The sequence below is a fragment of the Lepidochelys olivacea genome, assembly GCF_965140295.1.
Source record: "Lepidochelys olivacea isolate rLepOli2 genome assembly, chromosome: 22".
Taxonomy (NCBI): Eukaryota; Metazoa; Chordata; order Testudines; family Cheloniidae; genus Lepidochelys; species Lepidochelys olivacea.
The window spans coordinates 3121096-3143158 of NC_140432.1; the positions used below are offsets into that span (position 1 = coordinate 3121096).

Consider the following 22063-nt stretch of genomic DNA (forward strand, 5'->3'; position numbering starts at 1 on the left):
ATTGTTTGGACAGTTGAATTGAAATTGAAACATTAATACACACTTTAAAGCATATAAAGTGTGTGATAAAATACTTGTATCTGAAAAAATATAATAGATTTGAAAAGTATGAACATAGACTAGCTTCCTTATACAGCTTTTGTTCTTACGACCATGTCAGTTCATTCATGTCGGTGATGTTGGCCAACCTAATAAGTTCAAATGATGATTTGTAAGCAAAGTCTAAATGAGCTCTCCCTGACAGCTAGTGATGAGCTGCGGACTGGGGGGAAAGGCTCTGGACCAGATTGTATTTACATTCATACCTAATCTACCTAGGTATCCAGCAAACAAAGCTCTGTTGCCCAAGTGATAGATTTTGGCTGGGGTTGGGTTACAAATCACTTGGATGCGGGGGATTGTGGGGGGTAATGAAATGTTGTTCTTATTGTCTGAGTAAAGGGCAGTAGAACTGTCCTTAGCCTGTGCTGACTGAGGGCATCAGGAGAGAGGGTGGGGAAAGGTGTTTAGCTTGATGGTCTGCCTGAGTCACAAGTACTGTTTGACCTGCCCCCTCCACTGTTTAAAGACAGAGCTGATCAGGCTCCATAGAGAGTCTTTGTTCTGTTAAGTGACCACTACAGCTGAAATCACTGAGAATCAGGTCTAAGTGCTTAGACCTGCTGTGGGACAGTGTTTCTGTGGCAGAGACGGCCCAGTCTGCACTAGCAGCGAGGTTCCCGCACTGAGAGCTCGGCTGAAATCACTGAGAGCCGGTGGAACCTCCAGAGACCGACTCGCAGAGGTCACAGTGGCAGGTGGCAGCCGAAGGTGACGGCGCAGGGCCATGGGCTACAGCGCGATGGAGTGAACGGTGGCACAACGAACAACAGTGGCCAGAGTGAACGCTGAGCAGCTGGAGGAACGAGCAAGGTGCCTTTTTGCCCCTCACCTGGGAGGTGAACTCACGTGAAAGCACCTCTGAACCCCGAGTCTCCACTGACCAAGGACAACACCGGTGAGTGGGGCTGTTAAGGATGCTGGAGACACAACACAGTTCATGCAAACAAACAAGCATCATACAGTACTTCCTATTTAAGAAGAGATACCACAGACTACAAACTGGAGGCCGATGTTAAGTGCATTGTCACTTGTTCATCCTGAAGTTGGACACTGGCTCCGAACAAGACCAGCAAATACTCACTGTGTTTCTGCAAGAAACTCCACTGACTGGCTCGAAGCGTGTGGTGCAACAGTGAAAGACTCATCAGTTGAAAAGTGAAGAACTCTCTCCCCACATTCAAAACATTTGCAGACGTGGCTGATGAATGCGCAGATGCAAATGGGCATCAAGCAGTAAGTCACCGTGTACATTATCTTGATGTCAGGGGTAGGCCAGTAGATGCATTTCTAGATCATAGAATCATAGAATATCAGGGTTGGAAGGGACCCCAGAAGGTCATCTAGTCCAACCCCTTGCTCAAAAGCAGGACCCATCCCCAATTAAATCATCCCAGCCAGGGCTTTGTCAAGCCTGACCTTAAAAACCTCTAAGGAAGGAGATTCTACCACCTCCCTAGGTAACGCATTCCAGTGTTTCACCACCCTCTTAGTGAAAAAGTTTTTCCTAATATCCAATCTAAACCTCCCCCACTGCAACTTGAGACCATTACTCCTTGTCCTGTCCTCTTCCACCACTGAGAATAGTCTAGAACCATCCTTTCTGGAACCACCTCTCAGGTAGTTGAGAGCAGCTATCAAATCCCCCCTCATTCTTCTCTTCCGCAGACTAAACAATCCCAGTTCCCTCAGCCTCTCCTCATAAGTCATGTGTTCCAGACCCCTCATCATTTTTGTTGCCCTTCACTGGACTCTCTCCAATTTATCCACATCCTTCTTGTAGTGTGGGGCCCAAAACTGGACACAGTACTCCAGATGAGGCCTCACCAATGTCGAATAGAGGGGGACAATCACGTCCCTCGATCTGCTCGCTATGCCCCTACTTATACATCCCAAAATGCCATTGGCCTTCTTGGCAACAAGGGCACACTGCTGACTCATATCCAGCTTCTTGTCCACTGTCACCCCTAGGTCCTTTTCCGCAGAACTGCTGCCTAGCCATTCGGTCCCTAGTCTGTAGCTGTGCATTGGGTTCTTCCGTCCTAAGTGCAGGACCCTGCACTTATCCTTATTGAACCTCATCAGATTTCTTTTGGCCCAATCCTCCAATTTGTCTAGGTCCCTCTGTATCCTATCCCTGCCCTCCAGCATATCTACCACTCCTCCCAGTTTAGTAACATCCGCAAATTTGCTGAGAGTGCAATCCACACCATCCTCCAGATCATTTATGAAGATATTGAACAAAACCGGCCCCAGGAGCAACCCCTGGGGCACTCCACTTGACACCGGCTGCCAACTAGACATGGAGCCATTGATCACTACCCGTTGAGCCCGACAATCTAGCCAACTTTCTACCCACCTTATAGTGCATTCATCCAGCCCATACTTCCTTAACTTGCTGACAAGAATACTGTGGGAGACCGTGTCAAAAGCTTTGCTAAAGTCAAGATACAATACATTCACTGCTTTCCCTTCATCCACAGAACCAGTAATCTCATCATAGAAGGCGATTAGATTAGTCAGGTTGTTCAAGCGATTAGATTAGTCAGATGTTCAAGTTGTAGAAGACACATCGGCTGCATCTGTGATAACCCACATCTTAGAAGAGTTAAATGCTTGTCAATTGGAGACCAAACAGATGGCTGCTTGTGCATTTGATGGAGCTGCAAACTTCTCTGGAAGACACGGTGGAGTATAAGCTTTGCTCAGAGAAAAGTGTAACCCTAGTCTCTCCTATACACACTGCAGAGGCCATCTACTCCAACTAGCGCTAGTACAAGCTGCAAACTCTTCAAAAAGACATTAAATGTACAGCTTTTTAAATGTCTCATTGTCTTGTTTTTTCAGCAAGAGTCCAAAAAGACTGAATATCTTGGAAAATATAGACGATACACTAGGACTGAAGTTCAGATTAGTCCAACCTGGGAAAACCCTCTGGCTTTCCCATGAGCAATCCTTGGCTGTTGTTTTAGAATTACTCCAGCCATTATTACTGGCTTTGGAAAGTATCTATGAAGATGGGATGGATCTAAGTAGTGAGGCAGGTGGATTACTTTTGCTAGTATGTTCAGAGAAGACTATTGCCATTCTCTCTCTTGTAAGTCTACTGCTGAAACCACTTGGGTCATGAAACAATGTCATCCAGGCATCTGCTACAACAGTAGTAAATCTTTGTCCAGCAATAGAAGCGACATTTGGATCAATCAGAGAGCTATCCATTGAAAAAGTACTGGAAGAAGCAAAGACTTCAGTCCAGAAGTTGACTAATGAAGGCATTTATATTGAGTCCTTAAGTGAAGAGGACAAGTGTTTGTTAAGACAACTGAAAAACTACACAGCCTTGATTCTTAAAAATCTGCAACAGCGACTTCTAGATTCTACTCAACCTCTACGTAGCTTTTACAGATCCCTGTCCTATAAAACACCAACAGCTGAGTGGAGCGAGGCACTGCCAGCAACGGGGCTGCCGTGTGCTCAGGACAGAATCGAGAATTTGAACACAGAGTGGAATATCATACAATGAATGAATGAAGATTTGACTTCAACTTCTTTTCTATCATCACTAGTGGCTCTTTATGCTCTGTTTCCTGGGATGAAAGAAGTAGGAATTAATCTCTTGCTACTCCCAGTCACAACAGCTACATTTCAGTGTTCTTTTTCATCATTGAATAGAATTTTGTGTTCTGAAAGAAGTCGCCTTCTGCCTGATCATGTGAATGAACTAATGAGCATATCAATTGAAGGAATGGAAGTACCGGACACACGATAAGCCACCAAAGATGAATGCACTGCATTCAAGAAGTTCATTAACAGAGTTGTGCAAAATTGTAACAAGAAACCAAGAAGGATGTAGACGTAGTGCTCCATAGAAGGTTTCTGTAGCCAACTTTAATTTGTGTGATGATTTTAAAACATGAGTTAAATCTAACAAAATGGTCATGAAACATTTTTCAGTTTTTACTATGGTGCCATACAGCCTACCTTCACTGTCACGGTCTCACCCCTCATCAGTCCAGACCATGCCCCCCAAAATTTCAATTCCTGGGGAAAACACTGCATCCTTGACATATTTCACGCCCAAATCTGGGCACTGCAGACCTTAGGTTCTGACCAAGACAGCTGCTCAAACCTGCTAGCACAAAGCAGGAGGAGGGTAAAAGTGGGGGATGAGGGGACCCCAGGTCTTGGTACTTTCTCCCCAAGCAGATGCTGAGTCTCAGGATCCTGCTCCCTTCTCAAAGCTGGGGCGAGAACCCAGCCCCCCTGCTTTAACCCACAAGACCCCTCTCCCCTCCCAGAGCATGGGAGAGAACCCAGAGGTCCTGGCTCCCAGCCCTGCTGCTCTAACCACTAGACCCCACTCCTGTCCCACAGCAGGGAAGAGAACCTAGGATTTCTGGTTCCTAGCCCTTCCTAGTGGGGATGATGCCCAGTCAGTGTGGGGTCGCAGACGCCCAGGCCCCAGGGCCACAGCACCACGGCACACATGGGGCTCAGTGGCCTGGGGAGCAGTGCGGGGTGATGCCACAGTGAATGGGCAGGATGGCAGCTGGCCACAGCCCATGGCACAAGGCCAGGTGTGCCGGAGCTTAGGCCACACCTGTTATGGGTGCCCGCAAGGACAGGGCCTTAGTCACTGGATGGGTAATTGGCAATAGGCCGGAGGCAGAGGTGGCATGGCCAAGAGGTTAGAGCCGGGGGGACTGGGATGGGAGCCAGGACTCCTGGGTTCTCTCCCCGGATCTGCGAGTGGAGTGGGGTCTGGTGGGTTAGAGCTGGGGGATCTGGGAGCTAGGACTCCTGGTTTCTCTTCCTGGCTCTGTTGCTCACTCACTCTGTGCCCATGGGTGCACCCTGTGCCTCGTTTTCTCCCGGGTTGAAGGGACGAAGGCTGCCTGCCCAACTCCCAGGGCAGGGGGTGTCTGGGCTGAGTACCAGCTCTTCTGTGCCCCTGCCGGCAGAGCGCCAATGCCCAGGGCCCCCTTGGCTTTGGCCCTGGGGCTGTGGTGAGAGAAGGGGCCAGCTACTGTCCCAGTGTGTGTCCCCAGCCCTCTCCCTCCTGCTCACAGGCTGCAGGGCTAGTTCAGCCGGTTCCCCTGTCCTGTCCCATCATGCTCTGGGCCCTTGCCCTGAGGGCTCCTTTCCCTCATGCTAGCTATGGGGTCTATTCCACTGCACCCCACGATGCACTGTGAGATTACCCAGCAGCCTTTGCTCCCTGGGGCACCATGCCTCTGGGTGGAGCCAGGAGCCCTCCCCCTGCAGCTCGTATTGTAACCCCAAGGCTCTTTCTCTGCAGGGTTTGTTGGGCATTGGAGTCTGACTGATGCACGCTGCATGTGCTTCTGGGGGTCACCCCAGCTCCCTGGACACTGCAGAGCGGACCCGGGCCTGGGTAATTTCCAACTGCCACCCAACAAGGATTCATCGCCTGGGCCATTGGCGTCGCTTAGACGCCACGCCCCTCCCAGAGCTGGACTATTTAGAAAAGCTGGATGAGCACAAGTCCATGGGGCTGGAAGCGCTGCATCCGAGAGTGCTAAAGGAGTTGGCGGATGTGATTACAGAGCCATTGGAGTTATCTTTGAAAACTCATGGCGATCCGGGGAAGTCCCGGACAACTGGAAAAAGGCTAATGTAGTGCCCATCTTTAAAAAAAGGGAAGAAGGATGATCCTGGGAACTACAGACCAGTCAGCCTCACCTCAGTCTCTGGAAAAATCATGGAGCAGGTCCTCAAGGAATCAATTCTGAAGCACTTAGAGGAGTGGAAAGTGATCAGGAACGGTCAGCATGGATTCACCAAGGGCAAGTCCTGCCTGACTAATCTAATTGCCTTCAATGACGAGATTACTGGCTCTGTGGATGAGGGGAAAGCAGTGGACGTGTTGTTCCTTGACTTTAGCAAAGCTTTTGACACAGTCTCCCACAGTATTCTTGCCAGCAAGTTAAAGAAGTATGGGCTGCATGAATGGACTATAAGGTGGATAGAAAGTTGGGCTAGATTGTCTGACTCAACAGGTAGTGATCAATGGCTCCATGTCTAGTTGGCAGCCGGTATCAAGTGGAGTGCCCCAAAGGTCAGTCCTCGGGCCGGTTTTGTTCAATATCTTAATAAATGATCTGGAGGATGGTGTGGACTGCACCCTCAGCAAATTTGCAGATGACACTATACTGGGAGGAGAGGTAGATATGCTGGAGGGTAGGGATAGGATACAGAGGGCCCTAGACAAATTAGAGGATTGGGCCAAAAGAAATCTGATGAGGTTCAACATGGGTCCTGCACTTAGGATAGAAGAATCCCATGCACCGCTACAGACTAGGGACCGAATGGCTCGGCAGCAGTTCTGCAGAAAAGGACCTAGGGGTTACAGTGGATAAGAAGCTGGATATGAGTCAGCAGTGTGCCCTTGTTGCCAAGAAGGCCAATGGTATTTTGGGATGTATAAGTAGGGGCCTTGCCAGCAGATTGAGGGACGTGATCGTTCCCCCTCTATTCGACATAGGTGAGGCCTCATCTGGAGTCCTGTGTCCAGTTTTGGGCCCCACACTACAAGAAGGATGTGGAAAAATTGGAAAGAGTCCAGCGGAGGGCAACAAAAATGATTAGGGGAATGGAACACATGATTCTGAGGAGAGGCTGAGGGAACTGGGATTGTTTAGTCTGCAGAAGAGAAGAATGAGGGGAGATTTGATAGCTGCTTTCAACTACCTGAAAGGGGGTTCCAAAGAGGATGGATCTAGACTGTTCTCAGCGGTAGCTGATGACAGAACAAGAAGTAATGGTCTCAAGTTGCAGTGGGGGAGGTTTAAGTTGGATATTAGGAAAAACTTTTTCACTAGGAGGGTGGTGAAACACTGGACTGCGTTACCTAGGGAGGTGGTGGAATCTCCTTCCTTAGATATTTTTAAGGACAGGCTTGACAAAGCCCTGGCTGGGATGATTTAGTTGGGGATTAGTCCTGCTTTGGGCAGGGGGTTGGACTAGATGACCTCCGGAGGTCCTTTCCAACCCTGATATTCTATTATTCTATGAGTCCTGGGTTTTGCAGCATCCTCACTTGCCAGTCCAGGCCGGCCCAGTGATCACACCCACGTTACCCCCAACATCATCCGGGCCAGATTTCGGCCTGGAACAGCCTCCTGCTTGCGCCAGAGCCGCTCGCTGAGCAAATGGGCCCATCTGCCTATCACCTTGGGCAGCCCTGGGGATTAATTCGTCCAGCTTCAACTTCCAGCCATTGGAGGGTGCTTCTCTACTAGACCAAAAAGCCCGTTATCAAATGTGTTTCCCCAGATAGGTACTGACTGATGGGGATCAAGTCACCCCAGAACCATCTGACCCCCCGTGTCTCTCCCTCTGCAGGCTTTCTGATCCTTTCCCTGGTTCTTCTCTGACCCCTCTGCCCTCCTCGCACCATGCCCTGCCTGGTAGGGACCCAGGAGTAGCTGCTGGGGCTGGAGCATATGGGTCCATGGGGATGTGGGGCTGGTGAGGGTGGGTTCCCCTGGGGTGACAGCACGGATTCTCTGGGACATGAGCGGGTTGGGCTGCTAGATCAGGGATTCAGGACTCCTGGGTTCTGCCCCTGGAGACTGCTCCATAAGGAGGGCTCAGAACCGGTTTCAGCCTGACACCCCGTCCCACAGCAAAATGGAGCCAGGACCCGGCCCCCCCCCACCCACAGAGATTCCTCCAGGAGCTGGGTTTCTCGTGGGCGCCCTCTGGGCTAGGCTGGCTACATCCACCCCAGTGGAGGAGCCAGCCCTGCTGAGCTCCCAGGCAGCACCCCGACCATGCGAAGCCAACGGCTCAGCTGGATTATGGAGGAGCCACGCACCTCCTGAGCCCCGTCCCTGCAGCATGGTGCCTCCCATTGCCCCTCCACCCCACACCCTGCAGCACAGCGCCCCTTGCTAGCCCCCTCCCCACCCCACTCCCCTGCAGCAGAGTGGCCCTGCTGCTCCTGCCCCATTCCCTGCAGCACAGTGCCCCCAAGCGCCACCATGGGGCCAGCCCTGCCTGCCAGTGGAGAGCACCCCCTCCTGAGTCCTCCACCCCATTCCCTGCAGCATGGCACCCCCTGCTGAGCTCCCCATCAGGCAGAGAAGGGAAGTGGGAAAGCCCTTGAGATGGAGGAGAATTGCTGGTCTGGGTGCAGTGTGGGGCCTGGGACAGATGGGTGAGCAGTTCAGCAGCAGCAGGACCTGGTGTGCATTGATACACCCAGCCGCATGCAGCTGTGCAGCAGTAACCGGGCTGCTTTCCCTGCCAGCCACACCTGGAGGGCAAAGGCCGGCCTGGGAGCAGAGGGCCCAGGGTGTGGTTGGCGGCTCAATAGAAATGACAGGGTGGAGCACAGTGCCAGGCTGTGGGGTGCTTTGCACGTCTAATGATGCAGTGCCAGGCTGGAGATGGCACAGTGCCAGGCTGGGGGTTGCAGTGCGAGGCATGGGTGTGGTGCCAGGTGGGGGGGTGTAGTGCCAAGCTGGTGGATATAGTGCCCGGGTGGGGGCGAGGCAGGGGCGAGGCAGGGGGCACTGTGCTGCAGGGAGTGGGGCAGGGGGATCAGCAGGGGTGCTGGGCTGCAGGGAGTGGGGTGTGGGCCTTGGCAGGGGCCACTGTGCTGCAGGGAGCGGGGCGGGAGCTCAGCAGGGGGTGTTGTGCTTCAGAGGCGAGGTGGGGGTCAACAGGGGGTGCTCTCTGGCAGTCAGTGCTGGCCCCAATACCCTGGCACTAGGGGGCGCTGTGCTGCTGTCATTAGGGGTCCCCAGACCTTCTCTGTGCATACTCTGGGGGAGCACACAGGCATGCAGGCTCCTAACGGGATGGGGCTCATCCAAGCCAGCCCCTCAGCTTGAGTGGGGGGCTGGCAACTGGGGTCACCAGAGCAGGTGAAGGAGGAAGTGAGAGACATGAAATGAGTCAAGATCCCAGTGTTCGGGAGGGAAGGAGTGTTTTCGGAAGGCAGGTACCTCTGCATGAAGCGGGGCTGGGACCCAGGACTCCTGGGTTCTCTTCCCAGCTCAGGAAGGGAAATGGGATCTAGTGGTTAGAGCAGAGGGGGCGGGGAGACAGGACTCCTGGGTTCTAGCCCCACACATTCCCCTTCCAGCCATTGTGTCCTAGTCAGTTCCTGGGTCTCTGCCCCCAAGGGCCAGGCTTCCCCCCTTCTCCTGACAGTGTCCCCCTGAACCCTTAGGCACAGATCCCTGCAGGAAGTAAGTGAAACCGTCCCCTTGGGCCCTGCCCCACAGGGCGGCAGGAGTGGCAGCCCCGATTGGTAGGGGGGAAATTTTATGCCAGCCAGGAATAGAACCCAGCTACCAGCCCTTCTTCCCCTGCTCTAATCAGGAGTCCTGGCTCCCAGACCACTCTGACTCTAACCACTAGACCTCACTCATTCTCTGGCCCCCAGGAGCTTATATTGTCTGACTGAGCTTCCTGGTAGGGCTGATTTAGCTCCCCGGCCAGCTCTGTCTCTGCAGAGTGACCCCCCCCCCCCCACATCCTCTCTCACCACCCCACTCACGGAGCTTTGAGTCCCTCCCCAGCTCCTTCAGAAGCCTCCGCAGTCAGTGCTGCCCCCCTGTTGGCCACGTTCGGTGCAGCACGGTGTGTATCTTAGATCCCATAATGCTTGAGGGGGATTCTCTGCTAGAGACAGAGCGGCTCCGGCGTTAAATCGGTCCTGCCAGGAAGCTCAGTTAGACACCAGAACCCCCTGGGGGTCAGAGAATGAGTGAGGTCTAGTGCTCAGAGCTGCGGGGAGGGGCAGCTGGGAGCCGGGACTCCTGGGTTCTACTCCTGGCTCTGGGAGGGGACTGGGGTCTAGTGATTAGAGCCGGAGGGTGGGGGGCAGCTGGGAGCTCGGACTCCTGGGTTCTATCCCCAGCTCTGTGTACTTAGCTCCGTCCCATCCCCCCCCCCCGCCTCAATTTCCCAGTCTGGGTTCCTAAGTGCTGGTACAATGTGCAGCTGGGAGAGACCTGGGCAACTCCCCCCGCCCCCAAATTCCTGCCCTTCCTCTGCTCAGGGCCGAGGATTTTCCATTTGCTGCCTGAGGAAAGATGCACTTCCCCTCCCCACCGGGCGAGGGCCTTGGGGTGGAGGGTGTCCCTGCGTCCCCCGCCCACCCCAGCTGGGGCTCTGCAGGAGGCCAGCACCCCCCCCCCCAGGAAATCTGTGAATCTGCACCCCCAGGATCTCCCGCTCCTCCCTGCATGGGGCCGAGGCTTTGCTTTGGGCTTCAGTGGGGAGAACCCAGGGGTCGTGACCCCTCCCCCACACTCGAACCCCACAGACCCTACGCCCCTCCCAGAGCTGGGGAGAGAACCCAGGAGTCCCGGCTCCCGGCAGCCCTTGGCTGTCCTGCCGGGCTGGCTCTGGGGCTGCGTGGGCCCGTGGCCCCGTACTGCCCCGGGCGGAGGGCGATTCTCCACGTGCTCGGTTGCTGAGGGCAGGCCGGGCGGCGGCCCCCCCCGGGCTCCCTGCCCCGCGCTCGGCTGCCGCGGCACGTCTCCGGCCGCCGCGAGCAGCGAACCGGAAGCAGGGAGCCGAAGTTTTGTTACCTCGGTCCGCGCTCCTTTAGAGTCCAACCGGGACCAGTGACCGGAAGTGACGTTTTATCAATGGCGCTCCTTTAGAGACCAACCGGGACCAGTGACCGGAAGTGACGCTGTCGCACTGCACACTCCTTTAGAGTCCAACCGGGAACAAGAACAGGAGGACTTGTGGCACCTGAGAGAGGAACGCGTTTATTTCCAACCGGGAACACTCACTGGAAGTGACGTGGCTCTGGTGCGCGCTCCTTTAGAGGCCAAGCGGGAGCAGTGACCGGAAGTGACGTTTTATCAATGGCGCTCCTTTAGAGACCAACCGGGACCAGTGACCGGAAGTGACGCTGTCGCACTGCACACTCCTTTAGAGTCCAACCGGGAACAAGAACAGGAGGACTTGTGGCACCTGAGAGAGGAACGCGTTTATTTCCAACCGGGAACACTCACTGGAAGTGACGTGGCTCTGGTGCGCGCTCCTTTAGAGGCCAAGCGGGAGCAGTGACCGGAAGTTATGTTGCCCCGCTGAGCCTTGAGGATGAGGGCCCGGGGACAATTGCGCCGGGAATGTTCATTTTCAAGCCGTTCCAGTGTCTGTCCTGAGCTTTTGGGTTAAAACGTTTTGTGAAAATAAGAAAGAAAGAGAAAGTCATTACTGATCAGTTCTTGTGACAAATTTGTAGCGCAGTCTTCAGCTCACGCCCACTAGGATGGTCTCCTGATCATTTGGAAGCGACCGGATCACGAACATTAAAAACAAACCCAAGTTCCAGACTGTGTAACCGTTCTGCCAGGTGGAGCCAGCAGCAGCAAGGGCCGGGTTCAGCATCTAGGGGTTCATTTTCAACAAAAAATCACAAACCTGGCTCGAGCCCCCACCCAGTGACCGGGGACAATTACACACCACCCCCTGCGCACCTAACTTTTAATAAAAGGAGGGAATTAACTGAGCATTAATTTGGGAGAACACCGGAACTAGGGTTCATAAACACTAGAGTGACCAGTTGAAAATGTGAAAAAATCAGCACAGGGGTGGTGGTGGTGGGGCAATAAGTGCCCCTATAAGAAAAAGCCCCAGTTATCAGGACTGTCTGTATAAAATTGGAACATCTAGTCACCCGAATAAACACAAACCATGAGCAAAAGACCCCTCCCCGCCAAGTAAGTTGGGCAGTGTCCTATTCCCCTCAGGGTCTTTGGTCCAGCAACCCCAAAGTCCCTTTAATGTGCCTGTCCCTTTGCTGTACCCCACTCACAGTTGCTGTCCTTTGCCATTTCAGCCCCAGAGTTCAAGGAGGCACCTTACATGCTGCATTGATAGGGCACTCACTCGTCGCCCCAAACATCGCCGATTCCTATGCCTCTGCGGGGCTCTGCTCAGGCTGCTCGCCGCGCATCTCCACCAACCTCCCCGCTGGCAGCACCGCTTCGCCAGCTGGCCACTCTTCCAGATGTCTTCAGCGCCCCGACACAGAAGTAAAACAGCTTTCCATGGTTTCAGCTGTTAGGGTGCAGAAGGAACTTCACTACTGCTGCACACTGGGCAGTATCTTGCAATAGAAACACTCTCCCAAAGCAGATCTAATACTTAAAACTAAATATCAGTAATTTCACTTCTAAATAGACTCTAAATTAATTCTTTTATTATATCCTGGAGCAAGAGAAAGAACAACCAAAACAATGTCTACAATCCAATACTTCCACGTTTTCTCAACTTAATGAGCTTTGGAACCCATGTCCCCTGCCTAGTGAGTGCCATTAAGTGGAGGTATGCCAGGTACAGTTCTGCTGCCCTCACTTCACACAACAAGGATAACAACCCTTATTAATTCTGCCCCAATAACAAGGAGATGGGGGAATCCAACACAAGGGATAAGTGATCATTTGGGCAACAATCCCATCACGCTGAGCACCTCAGCAGGGTGGGTGTGTTCACGCAAACAAGATCAGCTTCAGTAGTCTTTTTCCACAGCTCACAACTAGATGTCAGGGGACCTCTCATTCAGAGTCTGCTTACACTGATCACTGCGAGTCACACATTTCTTGTCAAAGTTTACTTTTTTATACAGTTGGAATTCTGTCCTGAGTATTTGGGGAAGATTGAGTCGTGAAAATTGGAAACAAAGAGAAAGCCCTAACTGATAAGAGCTGGTGACAAATTTCTTATGGATTCTTCATCACAATGCCATTAGTATTCTGTGCTGAGCTTTTCGAAGAAATTGGTTAGTGAAAAATACAAACAAGGACAAAGACATTACTCATTATTGCAGGTGACAAATTTCTTGGAGAATCTTGATTTCAAATGTAATTCAGATTCTGTTCTGGCCATTGGGGTAGAGTAGTTTGTGAAAACAAGAAACAAAGAGAAAGTCATTACTGATACTGCTGGTGACAACTTTCTCGGGTGATATTCATTCTTAAGTAGTTGAAATTTGTCCTCATTGTTTGGAACAGATTGGTTCGTGAAAATTACAAATAGAGAGAAAGTCATTACTGATAAAGCTGGTGACCAATGAAAAATAGAATCCTTAACACAAAGTCATTAGGATTCTGTACTTCTCATTTGTAATAAATAACTGATGGTGATAAATTTATCACAGAGTATTAATTTTAAAACAGTTGGGATTATGTCCTGATCATTTGGAAAAAAAATTTCATGAAAATTTCAAAGAAAGCAAAACTCATTGCTTATCACAGCTGGGGTTATTACAGAATTTTCATTTTCAGCAGTTAGGACTCTGTCCTGAGCATTTGGAAGAAATTGGTTTGTGAAAATTACAAAGAAAGAAAAAGTAATTTCTCATAAATGTTTGTGACAAATGCGTCATGGATTCTTCATCCTAAAGCCATTAGGGTCAATCTCACTCCAGCCCTAGCTGCCTGGGAGCACAGGGTACCTCAAACAAAGCAGTGCTAGGGAAGGGCAGGCAGAGCTGAGGAGCTCTGGCCTGGCGAGTTTCCAGACTGAGGCCTAGCTGAAGGCTCAGGGAGGCACTGGGGCTGCAGGGAGACAGCTGGGCCAAGAAAGACAGCAGGTCCAATCCTCTTGCCAGTGATTACAGGCCATTACAAACTACAGTTTACCCCAGAGAAAGGGGGCTAGATGATGACTGGCAGTAGCCACTGACGCAAGGTGGCTTAGGGCTTACAAGGATTTAGGGAGAGGAGACCCAGCTTGTGGGGGTACTGCGATGGGCAGAATCCCCAAGGGAAAGGGGCACTGGGGTCCTGGAGGAACACGGGGCCAGAGGAAGGAGAGACACTGGCCAGCATGGGGTGCTCTGAGTGCTGGAATTGAGCTAATTCCTGGATGACGAGCAGGAGGCGCCTTGCTGGTGAATGATCAATCTGCTAGAGGGATACAGAAATTGGTAGATGTCATTAATCTTCCTCTGACAAGACATTTTTTGGTAGCAAATTGTATCCTCATATGGGAACTTGTTTAATTGTGGTGTAGGTGTTTGCTTTTAATTTAGCTTTTAAAATATTTGTAATATAAAATCTTTTTTGATTATTTGATACATACATTTATTAATTATTAAGTATTTATCATTTTGCAGGGCATGGGCGTTTGTATTTTAATGTAACTTTATGAAATGTGTGGGGAAAGTAAACAATGAATTTCAAACCAATTGCTAATTTGAAAAATTGATAAGCTATAGAATCATAGTGTCACAGAGTTTAAGACCAGAAGGGATGATCAGACCCTGTCGTCCAGTGGTTCTCAACCAGGGGTCCAAGGACCTGTGGGGGGGCCGTGAGCAAGTTTCAAAGGGTCCACTAAACATGCCTACACTAGGGCCCAAGGCAGAAAGCCAAAGCCCCAGCAGGCAGGACTGCAGCTCAGGGCGCCAAGCCCCACTACCTGGGGCTGAAATTGGAGCCTGAGCAACTTATCTTTGCGAAGCCCCCTGTGGCCTGGGACCCTGGGCAACTGCCCTACCTGCTACCCCTGAACGCCAGACAGAAGAAACGGTTGGGCCCTGAGTTTTTAAAAACACACTGGTGGGGGGGCGGGGGGGGGCGTTGGGGGCGGGAGAGGGAGCTCAGAACCCCTGCTCTGATCTGACTGTGCAGTAATTATCCCTCAGCCTTATGAGTCGCATTGTGGGTACAGGGAAATAAAACACAAGGAAAGGGAAAGGCCCAACAACAGTATGTTTATTTCTGTTTAATTTTTAGGCAAACAAGATGTAGAAATCGGTAAGTGTTGTTGGGAACACTGGGGCATGGCCACTAGGTAACTCGAGGGGATGGAAGACCACGAGTGTCGATGAAGCCCCCTCGCACTAGGCCCGGGTGTCCTTGGCCCCCCCCCCCTCCTGCCTGGAGGCACTCGCAGCAGCTCTGTGTGCTAGGCCCAAGTGTCCTTGGCCCCCCCGCCTGGAGGCACACACAGCAGTTATGCTGAGAATCTGCAACAGTATGTTGCAGAGTCAGACTGCCTGAAACTAAGCAAGGCCAAACAGGGGAGATATGGAAGAACAATGCTGAATAAAGCAGCTTTATGTATAGCTTAACAAATGATACAGAGAATCAGGGAACTAGCTGGGAACTGGATTGGCTGGCTATATGGATACTTGGGGCAGCTTGCTATTGGACAAGTATGCTGGAAAAAAGGATGTATAAAAGTCTGTGTAACTTCCTGCTCTGTTGTGCAGGATTTGAGATTTTATTCTCCCTGTACCTTTTTGCAGCTGCAAATAAACTTTTCTGCTTCTCCACCCCGTTGTGATTATTGGGTGCAGCACACCGGGTAACGAACCAACTCAAGCTGTTGTTCAGCCTCTCGGCACTGGGTGCCGGCAACAGCTTTTGGCGTCCCTGGGTGGGCGACGAGGCTGCAATTTAGCCTTGCCCGGACCCCTCCTGGAGGTCGAGGATTGCGGCGAGAACCGACGCCCAGCGCGCACCGGTGAGTTCATCGGGGGCCTCGGAGGAGACGCGATTTGATCGACCCCAGAGGGCACAACGGTGCAACGCACTCATGTAGTGGAGAAGCTGTTGTGGACGGCGGTGAAGAACCGGTCCCTTGGATAAGGTAGGAACCTTTTAAAATCCGGATTATATGCTCTCTTGGAACCTGGGGACGCCCAGAGTTACCCTGTAGGTATGGGACAGGGACAGAGCTCAGGGGTTAGGGCACGGTGTACGCCCCTAGAGTGCATTCTAGCAAACTGGAAGGTATTTGGTGTGGATCCGATGACTAAGAGCCAATTAAAACGATTCTGTACAGTTGACTGGCCTCAATATCAACTAGAGGACCAGGAGTGGTGGCCACCAGGAGGGTCAATTAATTACAACACGATCCTCCAATTAGTTTTGTTTTGTCAGTGAATGGGTAAATGGAATGAACATATGTATGCGCATTTGTTTCTGACTTTATGTACTCGACCAGATATTTTACAGCACTGTAATCTGACTCCGACTGGTTCGGTAGTAGCTAATGTTAGTCCCCAGACCCCCACCCCCACTGTAATGGCAGAGCCGGTGTCCCCTTCGGCCCCCACACCCCCACCGTATAAGGGTAGGATGCCTCGGGTTACAGAGATTGCCCCCTCAGTGGTACTCTATCCTTTGCTTACCGAGACTGTTGTGGCTTGCCCAGGGGCAGACGGACGTCAGGCTACCACTATGCAAGTTTACACCCATGTGCCGTTCAATCCAATAGACTTAGCAGCTTTTAAAACACAGGCTGGGGAATTCTCAACGAATGCAAGCAGGTTTATTTCAGTCTTTAAGGGGTGCCTCAGTAGTCACAAGCCGATTGAGACGACTGTAATATCCTCCTGAGAACCCTGTTGTCTGAGGTGGAGAGGGATCAGGTTACAGCTAAGGAAAGGGGAGCCTCAGCGTTCAAGTGGAAAAAAAAAAAAAGAAAGGAATCTGTCAAGTTCCTCTCCAAATAATTGTAAGCGGCTCAGGGCATTTCTGGGTATGGCAGGCTTTTGCAGGATATGGATCCCAGAGTTTGGACTGTGGGCTAAACCCCTGTACGACTGTGTAAAAGGAGCAGATCATGACCCCTTCTATTGGACCCCAGAGGCTGACAGGGCATTTAAAATCCTGAAAAGAAAATTGATGGAAGCCCCAGCTCTGGACCTGCCGGATCTCTCTAAGCCGTTTCAGTTGTATGCACATGAACGAAGGGGGGTGGCCCTAGGAGTGCTCACACAGCTGTTATGAGCATGGAGACATCCCGTGGCTTATTTTTCTAAGCAATTGGATCAGGTTGCAAAGGGTTGGCCGGCATGTTTACGGGCGGTCGCAGCTACTGCCCTATTGCTTGAAAAAGCTGAGAAGCTAACATTGGGAGGGGTTATGCAAATCTATACTCCCCATATGGTCTGAGCCTTATTGGATGCAAAGGGAGGGCTTTGGCTCACCCAGGCTCGGATTGCTCGGTACCAGGCTAAGCTGTTAGAGAACTCTGAAGTCACCCTACAGCCTTGCCCCTCCCTTAACCCAGCCACCCTCTTGCCAGAAACAGAGGAACAGAACATGACTGTTTAGAGATCATAGATGTCCAGTACTCCAGCTGTCCGGATTTAAAGGATGTACCCCTCCCAAATGCAGATTATGAGTGGTACACTGATGGTAGCAGTACTGTAATAGATGGGCAAAGGAGGGCGGGTTATGCTGTTGTAAAAGGAGGGATGGTTCCCTCCCCAGAAGGGAAGGTCCTCTTACCAAAGGGCCTAATCTGGCCAGTGCTTCAGAAACTACATCAAACCACTCATGCTGGCAGGAAAGCACTTATCCAACTAATGGGAAAATATTTTATCACTTCCGGACTCCGACCCCTGGCTGCCCAGGTACAAGCGGACTGCTTAGTCTGCCAAAAGAATAACCCTCGACCGGGACATCCTGTGCCACCAGCTGCCCTAGAACCCACTCCGGGCCCCGGACAAGTGTGGCAAATAGACTTTACTGAGTTTCCCCGGACCCAAGGGTTCAAATATCTCCTTGTCATAGTGGATCGGTTCAGCGGACGGCCAGAAGCCTTCCCATGCTGTAACTGCACTGCCAGGACAGTGGCCCTCAAGTTTGTTAAGGAGCTCATTCCTCGCTTTGGACTCCCCCTGTGGATGGAATCTGACAACGGGACACACTTCACGTCAAAAATCATTCAAAGCATCTCACATGCCTTACAGATCCCCCGGAAACTCCATACGCCCTGGAGACCGCAATCCAGTGGTGTAGTGGAGCGTACCAATCAGACCCTTAAACGGCATCTCTCAAAAGTGTGCCAAGAAGCCTCACTGCGATGGCCTGATGCTTTGCCCCTCGTCCTACTCCGTATCCGCGTTCTCCCAAAGGGTAGATTAGGGCTCAGTCCCTTTGAAATTATGTTTGGAAGGGCATGGCCTATGAATGGCACCCCGGTTCTGTCAGGGGAATGGGAGTTGGGTAATGTTTTTTTTGTCACAATATATGTGTTCCCTGTCTGCTGTTCTCTTGTCTTTTCACAGGTATACCAAAGATTCACAGCCTCTCCCCTTGGACTCTCCCGTTCACTCCTTACAGCCCAGTGACTCTGTGCTTGTTTGCACCTGGAAAGACGAGCCTCTCCAGGAAAAGTGGAAAGGACCCTATACCGTCCTGCTGATCTCCCATACAGCGGCAAAGATCGAGGGACACAAGAACTGGATCCATCACTCTCATCTGAAGGCAGTACCTGCCCCCTCGTCAGCAGAACAGTGGACCATCCAACCTGCTGACTCCTCATCTAGTGACGATCTCGGGCTAAAGCTACTGTTTAAAAGACACAAATAGCAGGCACCTTAATGCTAAAATGGGCCCACGCAGGTACTGGAGACCCTGGGTTGGGAAGACTCTGGTAATAATTAATTGGGTAAAATTGTTATTCTCTGTATTGGTATTTCCAAACTGTGCATATCGGGAGCATAACTCCTTTGTTTTGCTTGCGCACCATGTTGCTAATTTAACAAACCAGACTGATTGCTGGGTATCTGCTCCAACTCCACTGTCCCCCAAAACGAAAATGCCCCTTGACATGCTGCCCTTGACCCTAGCAAAATTAGCCACCACCAAAGAGCAGGAAAAAACAGACTCACCGTTCTGGAACAAGACCTCTTTACAGCAAGCCACCTATCAGGACCAGGAGTATTCAGTTGCAGTACTCACTGAGGGAGTGTTATGTTTTACCCAAAACCAATCTGATCACTATGGGCATCCTGTGGGAAAGAGCTCCTGTGTCATTACACAGTGGGCTGATGGGTATTAAATAAAAACCAACAGGGGAGGCCAACAGTGTGGGTGTAATGGTTCCTCCCCTTTTAGGGAAACACTTACAAATAATCTTACCACAAAAAAGGGGTTTGGAAATATAACTTGCCGTCCAGTTATCATCTCCAATGTAGCAAGCCAATGGTGGGTTTGTAGTGGTCCCTATGGCGAGTGTAATTTGAACGGCACAATTAGAATTGCCCCCACTTGTACCCAATCAGGAGGATGGGATGCCCCCTTAGGGGCATATAAATTGTTTAAAAAAGCAGCCAAAGCAGCCTTAAATATCCCAGGAATCCCCTTAAGAAACAGTCCTTACTGGGCCCTACAGGGTCACTATTTTGTATGTGGCCGAAAGGCTTACAAGGTGCTGCCAGCCAACTGGACAGGTAGCTGTTATATAGCTCATGGAGTTCCTCATCTTTCCATAACTGCCACACTGCCCAAAGGAAAGATGAGAAATGCCCGAGACACCTCTGTTGAGTCACGAGAAAAGACCCTGCGGCGACTGACTACGGCATTAGCGGGCAATATGAAGAATCCCCTCACAACCGAGAAGCTGGTAGGGTGCTCTGTACTGGGAATAGCACCACTGTTTACCGGGCCAGCCATGGCATGCATAGGCCGCTATACTATAAGGCTGCAGATGGTATTTGAGAAGGTGGCCTTAGAGTTAGAGGACTCGGTTAGTGATTTAGGGTCAACAGTAAAAACATTAAATAAAGAGGTACAGCAGCTCAGGACGTTTTCCCTCCAAAACAGGCTGGCTTTGAACTATCTCTTGGCATCCCAAGGAGGGGTTTGTGCCCTCGTTGGGCCCCGATGTTGTGTATATGTAAATGATAGCAGTTATGAGATCTATGAAAAGGTGGTACAGGCTGAAGCCCATGCCCGAGCCGGAGCACAGGTTGCCTATACTGCCCCAGAGAACAATTGGTTGCAAACCTTGTTTTCAGGCTGGGGTTTGTCGTCTTGGCTTGGTGGTTTATTTAGCCTGCTATTGATAATTCTCTTTCCTGTATTGCTTGTATTACTGGTATTATGCTGTGCAGTCTCATGTGTCAGGGCCCTTTTGCAGAAGTTAATAAGTCCTTCTCTTCAGGCTATCACAAAGTGCTTATGCAAAGTCATATTGTAAAAAATAAGTAGCCCAAGTGAGAAAACTCAGAGCCAAGGCTGTTGAGTGTTCTCAAAGGGGGGAGTTGTTGGGAACACTGGGGCATGGCCACTAGGTAACTCGAGGGGATGGAAGACCACGAGTGTCGATGAAGCCCCCTCGCACTAGGCCCGGGTGTCCTTGGCCCCCCCCCTCCTGCCTGGAGGCATTCGCAGCAGCTCTGCGTACTAGGCCCAAGTGTCCTTGGCCCCCCCGCCTGGAGGCACACACAGCAGTTATGCTGAGAATCTGCAACAGTATGTTGCAGAGTCAGACTGCCTGAAACTAAGCAAGGCCAAACAGGGGAGATATGGAAGAACAATGCTGAATAAAGCAGCTTTATGTATAGCTTAACAAATGATACAGATAATCAGGGAACTAGCTGGGAACTGGATTGGCTGGCTATATGGATACTTGGGGCAGCTTGCTATTGGACAAGTATGCTGGAAAAAAGGATGTATAAAAGCCTGTGTAACTTCCTGCTCTGTTGTGCAGGATTTGAGATTTTATTCTCCCTGTACCTTTTTGCAGCTGCAAATAAACTTTTCTGCTTCTCCACCCTGTTGTGATTATTGGGTGCAGCACACCGGGTAATGAACCAACTCAAGCTGTTGTTCAGCCTCTCGGCACTGGGTGCCGGCAACAGTGTCATTACCCTTCCTCTGACAAGGAATATTTTGTACAAAATTGGATCCTCGTGGGAATTTGTTTAATTGCTGTGGAGATGCTTAATTTGAACGTTTTCTTCTTTTTTATTCTTCTTTGGGCATTGAAGGTTGTTTTTTAAATATAACTTTATAAAATTTGGGGAAAGACTAAACTGGATTAATTTGACACTAAAAGCTAACTTGAAAAATTGATAATTTTGAATCACAGAAAGTCACAAAGGGACTACCGGCCTCCTCTAATCTGACCTCCTGAAGAGCAGGTTTAATAGAAATAATCTCTCATCCTTAATATGATATTGAAGATAAAGGAAAATAAAGGGAAACGCCGACCAACATTTTTTCTTTCTTTCTTTGGAAACACAATGCAATAATTGGTAAATCTGATTTTCTTCCCTCCGATGAGAAAATTTTTATATAATGGTCTGGATCCTAGTGTGGATGATTTGGTTCTTTAATTTTTGTGGAGTTGTTTCATTTTTTGTTTAACTATTTAAAAGAAATTAGTGAAAGACTAAACCTGATACCTTTCAAACCAGAATGTAACATGAAGGGTTTTAATGAAGAAAAGTGAGTTTTCTATTGCAGTTTTTTGTGTCAGTATTGAACAGAAATAATCTCTCAACGTTTACTTTAATACTTAATACAAAAGATCTGTGAATTGTAAAAGACAACAAAAGCTGTACCTAGGAAACAATGCACTTTCTGGATGAGCCCTATAAAAAGTGTCTCTGCAGAAAGTCAGTAAAGAGATGTTTGGAATTTTTGCAGACAGGAAAGAAATGCAGAGCTATTTTTAAGTTTTAAAACTACGCGTGTTTTGAGTCATTAGAGCCAAAAAAATATTGATTGTCAAATCTTTCTGCCCAACTTTCATATAATTCAGACACAGTCCTCCACCCCCCGATTAATTTCAGTCCTTTAACTGTGTATCAATTGAGAAGGATGCTCTGTCTAATCATTAATATTTCTCTGTACTTTAAAAAGGGAATGTTATGGCAGTATTTGGGAAGTCTCCTTTTGCCTTTTTTTTTGCAATAAACAATTACTACAAAGAAGTTTAAATAGAAATGAGCTCTCAGTCGTACTGACAATATCGAGGACTGATACATCGATAAATGTTACATAAATAAGATTGGGATTTGAATAGAAATACTCAGACCTTACCGTAATGTTGACAAGCTAAATGTAATAAAGACATAATATATACAAGAAGGGGGACATGAACCTTTTCATCTTTGTGGTAAGACATGAGCCTCTCTCAATAGATTTGTTTCTACTAACCAGAGAAATAGCAAATGAACAAATTGTTTTATCTAACTATCAGGATCAATTTG

The 22063-nt window shown here is 50.0% G+C and overlaps 2 long non-coding RNA genes across 2 annotated transcripts in view; one reads left to right on the top strand and one right to left on the bottom strand.

Moving 5' to 3' along the window:
• The window catches only part of LOC311511358, a 35251-nt gene extending 24525 nt beyond the window's left edge, over positions 1–10726 (bottom strand). Inside the window, exons 1-2 of the long non-coding RNA XR_014709266.1 lie at positions 10671–10726; positions 1184–1389 (exon numbers count right to left, since the gene is read on the bottom strand). This is a non-coding gene — a long non-coding RNA (uncharacterized lncRNA). The remainder of the gene's footprint in view (positions 1–1183; positions 1390–10670) is intronic.
• Positions 10727–14870: 4144 nt separating this feature from the next.
• On the top strand, positions 14871–20619 carry LOC311511374. The gene is made up of 2 exons (XR_014709268.1): positions 14871–15696; positions 18128–20619. It is a non-coding gene; the product is annotated as an uncharacterized lncRNA (long non-coding RNA).
• The last annotated feature ends 1444 nt before the right edge of the window (positions 20620–22063 follow it).